Source organism: Triticum aestivum, chromosome 6B, assembly GCF_018294505.1.
Source record: "Triticum aestivum cultivar Chinese Spring chromosome 6B, IWGSC CS RefSeq v2.1, whole genome shotgun sequence".
Lineage (NCBI taxonomy): Eukaryota > Viridiplantae > Streptophyta > Magnoliopsida > Poales > Poaceae > Triticum > Triticum aestivum.
Window position 1 is genome coordinate 67,136,479 of NC_057810.1, and position 15,728 is coordinate 67,152,206.

At 47.7% G+C, this 15,728-nt stretch overlaps 1 long non-coding RNA gene across 2 annotated transcripts; it reads right to left on the reverse strand.

Annotated features, from left to right (window-relative positions):
• LOC123133506 (uncharacterized) lies at nucleotides 1–3,308 on the reverse strand. 2 transcript variants are annotated; one of them, XR_006465276.1, is made up of 6 exons: nucleotides 2,903–3,308; nucleotides 2,246–2,816; nucleotides 2,001–2,127; nucleotides 1,150–1,230; nucleotides 390–580; nucleotides 1–304 (listed from the first exon to the last, which is right to left on the reverse strand). It is a non-coding gene; the product is annotated as an uncharacterized lncRNA (long non-coding RNA). The 2 variants fall into 2 exon arrangements; XR_006465277.1 differs by having other exon boundaries at nucleotides 390–1,230; nucleotides 2,561–2,816.
• Nucleotides 3,309–15,728: the final 12,420 nt, after the last annotated feature.

The window sequence follows — 15,728 nt, forward strand, 5'->3', positions numbered from 1 at the left end:
GAGAAAGAAATCATATATTGGATAAAGCTGTTGGATTACAATGGTTGATATTATAGGGGACACATCATCAAAATGTGATGCATAATCTAAATATTTTCTTGACAGTGAAACTTAATCAGAAAGCATCTTTCAATATCCCTACAACTTAACTAAACTTAACTAGGGAACATCATCCGACGGGAACATCATTCCTACAACTTAACTAAGAGAGCATCCATCATCATCATCATCATGAACCGGAACATCGTCATCATTGCAGTATACTTGCCACGCACCATTATAATCATCCATATATATTTTGAATCTACAAAGAAAATAACAAAATGAACTGTTAATACATAATGCATTGACATGATGCTTGTGATAGAGGTAGGATATTAGGCACGTACAAAGGTTGAAGGTCATGCACTCTTTTTTTCCTGCCTTATCGAGAGTATTACTGCTTTTGCGACTCCGTACCAAATCTTCAGTTTTCACAAGTGCCATATCGACATGTACTACCCAGAATTCATTTGTAATTTTAGCACCATCAAGTTTAAATTTAGGATCACAACTTACAACTATAGCAAGAGCTACGTCCCTGTTATGATTATGAAAAGATACCGGCATGAGTGTTAGTAGTCATTCATGACTAATCCAGACGCCACAATATATGACACAGCCTGCAGAACAACATGGCTTAATAAAATTATATGGAGAGTAGCCTAAGTGCTGATGTGCATTCAAGGGCAATGTGAGTGACAGTACCAATTCTCTTCTCTTCTCCATTTAGTTAGCAAACTGAACCAAAATGGTTTTAGTCGTCTGAAACTGAACCAAAACATTTAGCTCTAGTTGGTTTCAGTCATCCAACAGGAAACAAACAAACCTACAGGTGCTCACCACGCTTTGGAACAAAACTACAGCCCCAAATGCACTGAAAGAATTTACATAGTCATTACCAGCCTAGAGATCCATTGCTAATTCTGTACACCAACAGTCAAACTATTTTGTGTGAACCAACAGAATTATTTATTGCTAAATAAATCCACTGAAACCTACAGCCCCAAATGCTATAAAGTTGCATGCAAAGGAGCATAGAACCTAGCACGGCTCAATGGCCATGGACACAATGAGCAGTACCACGGTAGGGAGAGGGAGAGGGTATACCTTCAATGGCATTGTCCATGACTTGCTCCACGAACTCGACTTGCTCCATGGAGTCGCCGTACATCGAGTTGGTGCGTGCAGCTTCAAAACCAAGGGAAAAAGGTTACAGCTGTCTCATGCATCTCTAGAACAGTGCAAAAGAAGTAAAGCTTCATCAAGTTCCATTCATACTTAATAAAAGAAGAGCAACCTATATTCATCATGTTCTATGTGTCCTAGTTACTACCTTGGCAACTTTACATCTGGCTCAATGAATTTATTCTCGAGTTAGTTAGACTAGAAATCAACCCTTGTGTCTGCACATGCTAGACAATTTTAGTTCACCATATATAACTGGAACATATTTATGTAAGAAAAAATATTAGAACCATAAATTTTAAAAGAAACATACTTTAGACTAATTCAGAAATATTACATGTGATATTGTGTTGGCTTCCATGTGGCTAAAGTATATTTAATTTTAGTAAAGGCATTTGTACATACTATTTATCATTCCTATAAATAAAGCTTCCAAATTATAATTTGTATGAAAAAGTCAGGAATCCAATGTTAGAAAATATACAAAGGATATTGGTGAATATTCTGATTTCCTTTAATTACATAGCAGGTGTCTAAATCTTGTGTGCTCCTAAAGTTAGCTATCTGGAAACCCCAAATGCATCCCATGCTTTAGTGATTTCAGTTAAAAACAGGAAACCACAGTTTCTAGTTAACAAACAAAACTAAAGCTAATGTACATGAATATCTGTGTATATATGCAAGGCTTCATTAAGAAATGTTTTCTGAAATAAACACATACATCACTCAAATCTTCTACATAAGAAACACATCAAATGATTATGTTAAGCCACCTATAAACATCAAAGTGAAATGCTGGCTGGAGGCAGCAGTGCAGCACTACTGTTTGGAACATTGATTATGTGGTGCTGCTGGAGGTGACCAGAGCTGCAGACCACCCCAACTGGATGCTTTCACTCCCTGCAACACAATCGAGTAAAGAGGAGTACTCATCAATACACACGTACAAAACATATTTTTTTTCTAGATAAAAGAACAGTGATCAAGTCGATTGCATAGTTCTTTCTTCTGTTATGACCTTAAAGGATGGATAATAGAAAACGAATCGCCACACGGCCAGTTCCTTCACTCAACAGCCTTGCCGCCAAAGACACTTGCGGCCGCCTAATCTGCTTCAAACTACCAACACTACACCTCAGCCGCCACATGGACTATCATTAGATTGATTTAGTAATTAGCCTAAAACAATATATGTTGGATTTTTGCATTCTAAAAGCCTGAACAGTAGAATATTAAAGATTGGAAAAGAAAAGGATTGGGGCCTCGGGGAGATACTGTATTAGACTCCGACCTGATTCCTAACCATATACCTGGTGTTTTCTGTAAAAATTACCTCAAACACACTGGTTGCTGCTCCAACACGTAGATGGGCTTCAGAATAGCTTACTAGAAAGAGAATCATTCCCTACAATGTTGTTGCCCTAGAAATAATATGCAACTCGGGGTTAATTTGAAGCCACTACTGCTCCTGATGTGCCACGAACCAGAGCAGAGGGGAGGAGTGGACCAAATCACCCGAAGCCAGAGGAGGAGGAAGCTCCATGGCTGCTTCCTGCGCAGCTGCAAGGATGTCCACTGGCGGTTCCTCCCTGCACGTGTACAGAAGAAGAGAAGAGCAGGTTAGAGAAAGGAGGAGAGAGAGAGAGGATGAAGCCAGGGGATGGGATGCACTGACCGGACGAGAGGAGGAGGACGGTAACCAGAGCCAACGCCTGAAACCCTAGTAGCCATGGGGGGAGGGTCGCGGGTGGGCTTTGGTGACCACGAGCACCAGATCTAACCGGATGGGAGGGCGCCGCGGTGCGAGGGACGTCGGGCTGTGCTTCATGGTGGCGGGGTTCACCGGATGTCGCCTGAATCAGCCACCGCAGGTGGCGCAGCAAGGAGCCGCGTGAAGAGAGGGAGATGGGACGCGAGAGGGATGAGTGGGTGGGGATTGGGCGGATCCGGCAGCCATCGGAGCTGCGAGGTGGGAGGAGCGGAGGGGGAGGGCCGGCGGCAAGGTGGGTCGGAGGAGGGAGACGAGGCGATGGATGGCGGGGAGAGATGAGGGGAATCCGGGACTCTGTTTCTCGTGCGTCTATCTCTTCTTTTCTCTGTATTTTTTTCATATATGTACCATGAGAGGGTCATGAACTGCAACTGTACAACGCATATCATGCAACCATTATATACGTATCTACTATGAATTTTGCAACATATAACCAAACTGTTGTAGAATTTTTGTTGCTTTATAAAGGGTATCCTTGTAGTGCATGGACGGTAATGTCACCGTCTATGAAGCTCGACTTGTGGCGAAGAGTTTTTCACAAGTTCAAGGAGTTGACTATGATGAGATTTTCTCATCCGTAGCGATGCTTAAGTCCGTCGGAATCATGTTAGCATTAGCTGCATTTATGAAATCTGGCAGATGGATGTCAAAACGAGTTTCCTTACCAGTTTTCGTAAGGAAAGGTTGTATGCGATACAATCAGAAAGGTTTTGTCGATCCTAAGGATGCTAAAAGGTATGCTAGCTCCAGCGATCCTTTCATGGACTGGAGTAAGCATCTCAGAGTTGGAATATGCACTTTGATAAGATGATCAAAGATTTTGGGTTTATACAAAGTTTATGATAAACTTGTATTTCCAAAGAAGTGAGTGGGAGCACTATAGAATTTCTGATGAGTATATGTTGTTGACATATTGATGATCAGAAATGATGTAGAATTTTCTGTAAAGCATATAGGGTTATTTGAAAAGTGTTTTTCAAGTGAAAACCTGGATTAAGCTACTTGAACATTGAGCATCAAGATCTATAGGGATAGATCAAAAACGCTTAATGGTACTTTCAAATGAACATATACCTTGACATGATCTTGAAGGTGTTCAAGATGGATCAGTCAAAGAAGGAGTTCTTGCCGGAGATGTAAGGTATGAAGTTAAGACTTAAAGCTCGACCACGGCAGAAGAGAGACAAAGGACGAAGGTCGTCCCCTATGTTTCAGACGTAGGCTCTATAGCATGATATGCTGTGTACCGCACCGGAAGTGTGCCTTGCCATGAGTCAGTCAAGGGATACAAGAATGATCCAGGAATGGATCATTAGACAGCGGTCAAAATTGTCCTTGGAGTAAATAAGGACATGTTTCTCGATTATGGAGGTGATAAAGAGTTCGGTGTAAAGGGTTACGTCGATGCAAGCTTTAACACCTATCCGAGTGACTCTGAGTAGCAAACCGGATACGTATAGTGGAGCAACCATTTGGAATAGCTCCAAGTGGAGCGTGGAAGCAGCATTTATGACCTAGAGATTTGCGAAGTACATATGGATCTGAATATTGCAGACCCATTGACTAAAACCTCTCTCACAAGCAAAACATGATCAAACCCCAGAACTCATTGAGTCTTAATCACATAATGATGTGAACTAGTTTAGTGACACTAGTGAACTCTTTGGATGTTGGTCACATGGTGATGTGACCTGTGAATGTTAATCACATGGCGACGTGAACTAGATTATTGACTCTAGTGCAAGTGGGAGACTATTGGAAATATGCCCTAGAGACAATAATAAATTAGTTATTATTATTATATTTCCTTATTCATGATAATCGTTTATCATCCATGCTATAATTGTATTGATAGGAAACTCAGATACATGTGTGGGTACATAGACAACACCATGTCCCTAGTAAGCCTCTAGTTGACTAGCTCGTTGATCAATAGATGGTTACAGTTTCCTGACCATGGACATTGGATGTCGTTGATAACGGGATCACATCATTAGGAGAATGATGTGATGGACAAGACCCAATCCTAAGCCTAGCACAAAGATCATGTAGTTCGTATGCTAAAGCTTTTCTCATGTCAAGTATCATTTCCTTAGACCATGAGATTGTGCAACTCCCGGATACCGTAGGAATGCTTTGGGTGTACCAAACGTCAAAACATAACTGGGTGGCTATAAAGGTGCACTACGGGTATCTCCAAAAGTGTCTGTTGGGTTGGCACGAATCGAGACTGGGATTTGTCACTCCGTGTAACGGAGAGGTATCTCTGGGCCCACTCGGTAGGACATCATCATAATGTGCACAATGTGACCAAGGGGTTGATCACGGGATGATGTGTTATGGAACGAGTAAAGAGACTTGCCGGTAACGAGATTGAACAAGGTATCGGCATACCGACGATCGAATCTCGGGCAAGTACAATACCGCTAGACAAAGGGAATTGTATACGGGATTGATTGAGTCCTTGACATCATGGTTCATCCGATGAGATCATCGTGGAACATGTGGGAGCCAACATGGATATCCAGATCCCGCTGTTGGTTATTGACCGGAGAACGTCTCGGTCATGTCTGCATGGTTCCCGAACCCGTAGGGTCTACACACTTAAGGTTCGATGACGCTAGGGTTATAAAGGAAGTTTGTATGTGGTTACCAAATGTTGTTCAGAGTCCCGGATGAGATCCCGGACGTCACGAGGAATTCCGGAATGGTCCGGAGGTAAAGATTTATATATGGGAAGTCCTGTTTTGGTCACCGGAAAAGTTTCGGGTTTTATCGGTAACGTACCGGGACCACCGGGAGGGTCCCAGGGGTCCACCAAGTGGGGCCACCATCCCCAGAGGGCTGCATGGGCCAAGTGTGGGAGGGGACCAGCCCAAGGTGGGCTGGTGCACCCCCCCACAAGGGCCCAAGGCGCCTAGGGTTTGGGGAGGGGGCGCCTCCACCTCACTTGGGGGGCAAGTTTCCCCCTCTCCCCCCCTTGGCCGCCCCCCTAGATGGGATCTAGGAGTGGCCGCCGCCCCTAGGGGTGGAAACCTAGGTGGGGGCTCAGCCCCCTCTCCCCCTATATATAGTGGAGGCAAAGGAGCAGCCCAACACACGAAGTTCTTCACCTCTTGGCGCAGCCCTACCTCTCTTTCTCCTCATATCTCGCGGTGCTTGGCGAAGCCCTGCAGGATTGCCACGCTCCTCCACCACCACCACGCCGTTGTGCTGCTGCTGGACGGAGTCTTCCTCAACCTCTCCCTCTCTCCTTGCTGGATCAAGGCATGGGAGGTGTCACCGGGCTGTACGTGTGTTGAACGCGGAGGTGCCGTCCGTTCGGCACTAGGATCTCCGGTGATTTGGATCACGACGAGTACGACTCCTTCAACCCCATTCTCTTGAACGCTTCCGCTTAGTGATCTACAAGGGTATGTAGATGCACTCTCCTTCCTCTCATTGCTGGTTTCTCCATAGATAGATCTTGGTGACACGTAGGAAAATTTTGAATTTCTGTTGCGTTCCCCAACAACCTTTGGTTCAGAAAAAGTATGCAAACAACATTGCAACCGACGATATCACAATCATAGTGCCATTCTAAACCAATAGCACATTTGATTCAAGGTATGAGGTGGGTCGGCCAAACCCTTTTTTTGGAACAAAGGCACATATACAAAAGACCACTTATGCCAACAGTATGGTTTATATTTGTTCCCAACAGGGAATTGATCACCGTGTGGTTTGAGTGAAACCTATGTCTGTCACTTTAATTTTTGTTGGGGTTTATCCCCTATACCTCCTAATCCCTGTCCACTTAACTAAGTACTAAGATACCCCGACCCATGCATTAGTCGCAAGTACCACACGGAAAATTTCAGCATGACCTTTGCTGAAAATAGGACATATGGAGTACCCGATTTTGCCGGAATGGAAGTTAATCGACATTCCAGCAAACTCAAGGGCCTCTCGGGGTACCTGCAAATTCATCACGACACAATGGTCGGAGACAAAACCCAGCAATTTTACAAGTCTTTCACAGATTTGTTTACAAGTTCTGATATGTAATAAAGATGAGCCTCAAAGATGAGCCTCCAATGCTGATTTGTTCGCATTGTTTTAGGAGTATAAACTGAGTATGCAAACTGGATATACACTGAATTTAAATAAATTTACAAAAAAATAGCATGTGCTTGTGGGTGTGGTGTCCTATTTGCAGAAAAATACCATGTGTAAGTGGAGTGCAGTGTTCTGCAGAAGCAGATGTTCAATTGGGTTTCTGCTACTGAAACTTGCCAATTCAAAGAGTACTGCTGTTGTAAAACTACTGTAAATCTACTCCTCTATACAAATCTTAAAAGGAGGTCTACTTCACCTAAAATTCATCTAAGAGCTACTGCAAGCAGGTCTACTTGCTTTTGGTGTGTTCTTGCACAACCTGTTTCTCTGCAATGCCACATAAGCATGTGTGCTAAACCTCTGTCTAACAAGTATTGAGACAAACAAATATTGCTCCCAACTGAACATTTTCAGTTAACTGTAGCAACAAGTATTGGAACACTGTGCTCAAAAAGTTCAGTTAACAGTATTGACTGCAACTCATTGAAACAAAAAGGGCAGATAATCCTTTAAACCATTCTGTGAGTTTTGAATGAGCTGGTTACTTGGCTGCTGCTGTGTCCTAGTACTATGCAAAAGTACTAGTCATTTGATACGATGATGATAGCGCTCCGGGTCATGGTCAGGAGTAGGCTTGGGACATGGACCTGATTTAGCATTTAGTAACATCATCAATTATGATGCCAAACTAGTTTAATCCCTAGGAATTAGTTGTTAACATAATCACCGAGGGCCCCAACATTAGGCGATAATGAGCTTCTTTTGCATAGTTTTCTACGCAAAAGCGATGCGAAAGGAAAGATTTTATTTTGTTTGCGCCAAACAAGGCCTACTAATGAAGCTCCAACTACGAAGAAGAATCAGACCCTATCCACCAAGATATATTGGCGTATGAGGCTGCCATAATCTTGATGAAGTATCTTTGTGCAAAGAACAGGCACAAATTGAAGTGAGCATCTGAAACCATGAGGCCGGCTAAAAGTTTTCGAGCACATCTCCAAGATACTACTAGAGTTTATCACTTGAATCCATGGACCGTCCAGCAAAGCAAGGCAACCAAGAACAAGACATGGCACAAATCCCTTTCTTATCGACGCAAACTCAGTATAATCTTTTGGAATAAGGCTGTCAAACTAGCAATTATATACTATGCGATTCTTTTTTTGCTCGAAGGGCCTACTCTAATATTTAAGCTCCAATAATGAAGAAGAATCAGACCCATCCTCGAAGATATATTATTGGCATAGTATAAAACTGTTATGATCTTGATGAAGTACACTGCAGATGTATCATGTTGATACTGCTATATATCAACAAATCTGCGAGTTGACGATTACACACATAAAACTTGCAATAATGAAGGAAGCACTCATGTCAAATACTAGCAGTGACTAAAAACTAAGAATTTGATGTCAGTGCATAATTTTATCCCTCCCTTGCCTTCCATCTACTCTGCATCTGATGCATACTACCAGTTGTGATAGCATATTCAGAAAGTGCATTTTGCAGGGTGCGGCCACAACGAGGCAGGGCGTGGGTGGCGCACGGCCACGCGAGGGGCGGCTGGCGCGGTGAGCACGAGCCCGCAGGGAAGTGGTGGGTGGCACAAACGGCGACTAAACAGGGGAAAAGAGGGGGAATCGATGGAGACGCTCACCGTGGAGCTGGGGAAGGAGACGGCGAGGCCGACGGTGGTCGGGGTAGCGTGGATCGACGCCGAGAAGCAGTGGTCGGTGATGAGGAAGAAGAGGTCGATGCGCTCGATCCTTGATGACCCGGCTCCAATCCGTGGACGCAGCTCCTAGGCACGACGACAGAGCACAGGGCAGCCGGTGGCCGCGATGACGTGGACGTGGGGCCTCCACTCCTGGTGGACGTGGGGCGGCGCCGAGGCTCCAAGTCTTCGGCGGCTCCGAGGGTTAGGGAGGGAGGCGAGGGAGGCGGCGCTCGCGGGGGAGGCGGGGCTCGGGGGGGGGAGGCGGCGCTCGAGGGGGGGGGGTAGGGGAGAGGGAGGCGGCGAGGGTGCGTGGGCGGCTGGGGTGGACGGAGGCGGAGAACGGCAGGGGCGCGTCGGCGGCTGCGGCGGCGGCGTACGGTTGGGGTCGATCGAGTGGGGAATCTGGCGAGGGAGGGAGGGAGGCCACAGTGCGAGGGCAATAGGTGGAGTGGGGGGAGGGTTCTAATGGCGCACCTCCCCCTAGTGCGCCATAAGTACGACTATTCTAATGGCGCACCTCGCCTCGGTGCGACATTAGAATTTTGTTTTAATTACTAGCCCGACTGGTCAGGTTATATTCCACCTAACCCTATCTAAATCAGAACCCGCCCACTAGCCCGACTGGTCAGCACGCAGCACACACACTAGGAGGTCCTGGGTTTGATTCCCAGGCTCCCCAATTTTTGTTTTTATGCGTTTAAAATGTTGTTTGATATTTATTTGTGTTTAAATATGTTCAAACTTGTTTAAATCATAACAGTAATAATTTTTTATAAAAACAGTAATAATTTTTTAAAAAATATGTTCAAATTTGTTATTTGAAAATATTTATGAATATGAAATAATATTCATATGGGGGGAGGGTGCGGGGGGTCGGCGGCGGCGGTGGAGTGGGGGAGGGTGCGGGCCGGGGGTCGGCGGCGGCGGTCAGTGGAGCGGGGGAGGGTGCGGTGGGTTGTCGGCGACGGTGGAGTGGGGGAGGGTGCAGGCCGGGGGTCGGCGGCGATGGTGGAGTGGGGGAGGGTGCGGGCCGGGGGTCGGCGGCGGCGGCCGGTGGAGCAGGGGAGGGTGCGGTGGGTCGTCGGCAACGGTGGAGTTGGGGAGGGTGCGGGCTGGGGGTCGGCGGCGGCGGCCGGTGGAGCGGGGGAGATGGTGCGGGGGGGTGCTCGGCGGCGAGGGGGACCGGATCTGGCAAGGTGGGATAGCGATCGAGATGGAGGGGGATCGAGATCGAGTGTCCATGAAATTTAAAAACATTCATGAGTTCAAAAGTGCCCATGAAATACAATCAAGAAATGAAGGCTACAATTTAAATACAATCGATCTTAGCTAGCTATCTGTTCACAATCTTCTTGCCCTTATTTTTCGTAAATGGAGTTCTTCTCTTGAACGGACGTCCTTTAGGTAGGGTGGTCCTGCTTCTTCTTGTGGTGTATGCTGATACTTCATCGTCGTCGTCATGTTCCATCTTCGGGTCGCCGTACTTGTCGAAGTCTTGCTCATTGGCGACTCCATCCATTCCGATGATCTTCCTTTTGCCTCTCCTCACGACAACACGACTGGGCTTTGGCGGGTCGGTAATGAAGAAGCATTGGTCCACTTGGGAAGCCAGTACCCATGGCTCATTTTTTGCGGTGATGTTTGCGCCCGCGGTCTTGGATTTGGCTTCGGGTATAACCATGGTGGTGAAATACCGGTCTTATTTTATGACGCTCTTGGCCCATCTGACACGGAACATCGGGACCTTCTCTCCAGCGTAGCTCAGCTCCCAGATCTCCTCGATCCTTCCGTAGTATCTGTCCTTGTCGTTACCGGTGTAGGATTCCATCGTTACCCCGGAGTTCTGATAACCATCGCTCTTCATGTCCTTGTCCTCGGTGTAGAATGTGTAGCCGTTGATATCGTAAGCCTCATAGGTCATCAGGTTGTGCTCGGCGCCCTATGACAAGGTGAATATGAGTTGTTCTTCTGCGGAAGAATCCTCATGTAAAGGGTACGACAGAAGCTTCTGCTTGAACCAACGCGTGAAACATGAGTTGTGCTCTTTGATTATATCTCCGTCCGTCCTCTGTTGGCCTCGGTCATTGTACGTCTTCTCAATAAAGGTTTTGTGCTCTACCACCCAAGGATCGACCACGTCTATGTGTTGTAGCGCGACTAGGTTTGCTCTTTCAAAGTCAGCGAGTCGACCCTCGAAGTCGACATGCATTTCACGGCGACCCTCACGGTGACCCCATCCAGCGAGCCTACCGAGGTGCCTGTTGACGGGCAGACCAACGGGGTCCTCGATGCCTAGATAATTCATGCAGTAGGAGATGCACTCTTCGGTCAGAAAGCCCCTGGCTATGCTTCCTTTTGGACGTGACATGTTGCGAACATATCCTTTGATGACACCATTCATCCTTTCGAACGGCATCATGCTGTGCAGGAACGTCGGCCTGAGTTGGATGATATCCTCCACGATATGGACCAGCAGATGCACCATAACGTTGAAGAATGCGGGCGGGAAGTACATCTCAAGCTCGCATAGTATCACCACGATCTCTTCCTGTAGCCGTCTGAGTTGCCTCACGCCAACCGACTTCCGAGAGATGACGTCGAAAAAGTTGCATAGGCCAAATAGCGTTTCACGGACGTGCGCGTCCATGATCCCACGGATTGCAACTGGAAGTATCTGCATCATCAGCACTTGACAGTCGTGAGACTTCATCCCGCTGAACTTCTACTTCGCTGGGTCTAGGTATCTGCTTATCTTCCCCGCGTAATCATAAGGAAGTTTTACTCCTACGAGGCAGGTGAAAAACTGATCGATCTCCTCCTGACTTAGAGTGAAGCACGCGGGAGGGTAGTCATTTCCGGTCTTCTTGGCCTTTTTGCCTTTGCGACGACTTTCCGTGTCCTACTTCACCTCATCATCATCATGATCATTAGCGTGAAGCTCCTCCTTGATGCCCATTGATTTCAAGTCTGCCCTTGCTTTCGGCCCATCTTTGGTCCTCTCTGGCATGTTAAGCAGGGTACCAAGCAGACTCTCGCACACATTCTTCGTGATATGCATGACATCAAGGCTGTGAGGTACACAGTGGATCTTCCAGTACGGCAAGTCCTAGAAAACAGACCTCGTTTTCCATACCTTCAGCAGCGGCTCTGGCGCCTTTCGCTTCTTTCTCGGCTCTGGCGCCTTTTGCTTCTTTCCCGACAGTGGGTAATCTTTCCAATTTTTCAACAGCTGGTCTATTTCCTCGCCGCTCCTCGTACGCGGGCGTCTTCGGGGTTCGGTTTCACCATGGAACAGATCCTTGCGTTTCCTCCATGGGTCATCGTCGCGAAGCCACCTTCGATGTCCCATGAACACGGTTTTCGAAGACCCAGGATCTCTATCTAGCTGGCGATACGTTGTGTCATCCATGCACCTGATGCATCTAGAAAATCCGTGGACCACCTGCCCCGCGAGATATCCGTAACCGAGATAGTCGTGCACCGTCGTGAGCAGTGCGACTCTCATAGGGAAATATTCTTTCTGTGTGGCGTCCCATGTATTGGCTGGCGTTTTCCACAACGTGTCTAGCTCCTCTTTTAGCAGCCCCAGATACAGATTGATGTCGTTCCCTGGTTGTTTCTGCCCTTCAATTAGCATACTCATGTGAATGTACTTCCTCTTCATGCACAACCAGGGGGGAAGGTTGTACATCCACACAAACATAGGCCAGGTGCTATGTGTGCTTCTCTGGCTGCCAAACGGATTGACTCCATCGGTGCTCGTGCCCAGCACGATGTTCCTTGGATCCTTTCCAAATTCTAGGTGTTCAAAGTTCAACGCTTGCCACTGGCCATCCCTAGGGCGACTCAGCATCTTGTCTTTTTTATTTATCTCCGGATCATTTGCGTCATCTTCTCGCTTCTTCTCCTCCCTATCCGCGTGCCAACGCATGAGCTTTGCTACCTTAGGGTCCGTGAAATACCGCTGCAGACGAGGAGTGATCAGAAAGTACCACACCACTTTTCGAGGAGCTTTCTTCCTCTTCTTGTATCGAGTGACGCCGCACACCAGACATATGGTAGACTCCGCGTGCTCGTCCCGATAAATGATGCAATTGTTCACGCACACATGGTATTTCACATGCGGTAAATCCAGAGGACACACGATTTTCTTCGCCTCCTAGAAACTGGTCGGGCACTTGTTCCCCTTGGGAAGACGTTCGCGCCAGAATGACATGTTCTCGTCGAAGCATGCGTCGGTCATTTTGTGTTTTACCTTCATCTCCAGAGCCATGAGCGTTACTTTCAGGCGGGTATCCTCGGGCCTGCATCCTTCATACAATGGAGTAACCGCGTCTATCTCCAGTTGATCCAGCTTGGCTTTCTCTCGGGCGGCAGCTCTTGCGTTATCCGTCTGCTTGAAAAAAAACTTGAACATGAGGGTCCTGCACCCAACCCATCGATGGTCCATCGTCGTCTGCTCCGCCGGTATCTTCATCTTCATGATCATGCCCTTCGTCTGCTCCGGCATCTTCCTCATCATCATGTCCTGCATCTTCTACATGATGACTGTGTACAGCATCACAGTCGTGATCATGTCCTGGAGATTCTTCGTCTTCTCGCCCGCCCGAGTCTTGCTCATTTCTTGCCGCCCGGCCCCCATGGACGACTTCATAGTAATCTTCATCACCTTGCCACCGATAGCCATCCATGAAACCACGTAAGAGCAGGTGGTCCCGCACCTGCCCGGAATCCGGGTCCGCAATAAGGCTCTTCAGCTTGCATCTTCGACACGAACATCTTATCTCTGTCTCGTTCTTTTGAAGCATCTCGGCCTTCGCGGAGCTAAAAAACCTATTCACGATGCCTTCGGTCATCGTGCGGACCATGGTCGCCTGCGGGGTAGAGCAAAACGATATTTTAGAACCAAGAAATTTTTTGGCATGACTTTCCCTAAAAATAGGACCGAAAAGAATGCATAGTGCCAAAATTCTCGCCGAAACGGAAATGAATCAACATTCCGGCAAAATATTGGCAACTATCGCATTTCAAATACCGGTACCTGCAAACACAAACATATATGCAATACCACAAACATATGCAACACCAAGAACATACATAGATCTAGCTAGGCCACAAAAGTGCATGTGCACGTTGTTGGAGAGGGAGAGAACAACATAAAGATAGCTTCCCCCCTTACTTACCTATCAAAAAAAGGTAATTTAACCACTTAATTTGGATGAATCTATGGTGCAAATGAGGTGAGGAGGAGGAGGCAGCCGAGACAAGTTTGGAGGAGGAGGTGGAGAGAATGAAGTGGGAAAAGTGAGTGGGTAGGTGGGCTGTTCAAAATATCTTGTTGGTCCCAGGTTACTAATGGCGCACCTGCTGCTAGTGCGTCATTAGAAGTTTTGCAAAAAAATAAAAAAAATAGTATATATTCTAATGGCGCACCATGGCGCAGTGCGCCATTACTAGTTTAAACTAGTAATGGCGCACCTTGCCATGATGCGCCATTAGAATCTTTGGAAAAATAAGAAGAAAACAAATTTACTAGTGGCGCACCGTGTGCATGGTGCGCTATTAGTGTCTTCCACACTAATGGTGCACCTGCACATGGTGCGCCACTGCTATATAGTAGTGGCGCACCACATGATAGGTGCGCCATTAGTGGCCATTCCATCTATAGCCCTTTTTGTAGTACTCAATGGTGGTGGACTCGACCATGCGCCCATAGTCGTCGAGTGAATCACCGGGAGCTCCGTATGCAAGCATCCTCATAGATATCGTGCACTTCTGGATTGAGGTAAATCCAAGTGTGCCGGTGCAATCCATCTTGCACTTGAAGTAGCTATCGAACTCCCGGATGGAATTCACAATCCCGAGAAAAAACTTTCGGCTCATCCGATAATGGCGCCGAAATGTTTTCTCACCGTGCAATGGAGCGTCGGTGAAGTAGTCTGAGTAGAGCATGCAGTGCCTTCTAGACGATGCCGGTTCTTTGCTTTCACCCGCCCAGGCGCCGAGCCACCTCGCCGCGGCTTTTCACTGCTCGCGAGCAGGCCGGCGAGGGCGGCGAGCACCATGAGATTCTCCTGCTCCTGGACGTTGGCTTCGGCTTCCTCCTCCAGCAACGCCGCGAGCGCCTCCTCATCTTCGGAGTCCATCACCAGGCCGAGCAATTCACCGAACACCTTGCGGGCGAGGTGGGCGCAAACCCGCCGGTGTACAGGCCCTGCGCGGCCAGAACGCCGGAAAAGGTGCCCGGACGGCGGCGAAGAGGCTGCCTCGCCGAAACCCCTTCTTTTTCTCGGCGGCAAATGGTCTACCTAGCTGCGGTGGGCGGTGGACGGCGCCGGGATCGACAGGGTGGCGGCCGAGCGCGGGGGGTAGGAGGCGAATCTAGACGGGTGGCTTGACTTTTCGCCCGACAATGTGGCCTCAGGAGCGCTTTTCCCTTGCGCCGGAGCCCTCGAGCGCCCCCAATGCGCCGGGTTCGTCCTGCGATTGCCGGGCGCCAAAACGGACCGAGCCGGCGGAATTCGGCGTCCTGGGGGCGCGACTGGAGCGATTTTTCGGCGCCGGCGCGGAAAAAACGCCTGGGGAGGGCTTGTTGGGGGCGCGGCTGGAGATGCTCTCAGGCTGGTGCAGGAACAATTTTGTCCGTTTGAATGTCTACATTCACTGTTCAACCTGCATACTAACTTTAAAGCATCTTTGGGGTTGTCTCGCTGCAAACACTCGAATCGGTGGCTCGAGGGATGCAGCCGAACACACGTGGGGTGGTCCGATGCAGCCTCGCTTTGTCTCATATAAGTGTGTAGGTGAAGTTGCACATGGTTTGTTCGTTTAACTCCTAATCTCGTTCACTTATTAGTCTCTTCTAATCTACACAGTGGTGCTTCGATTCGAGATAAGGTCTACACGAAGAAAGAA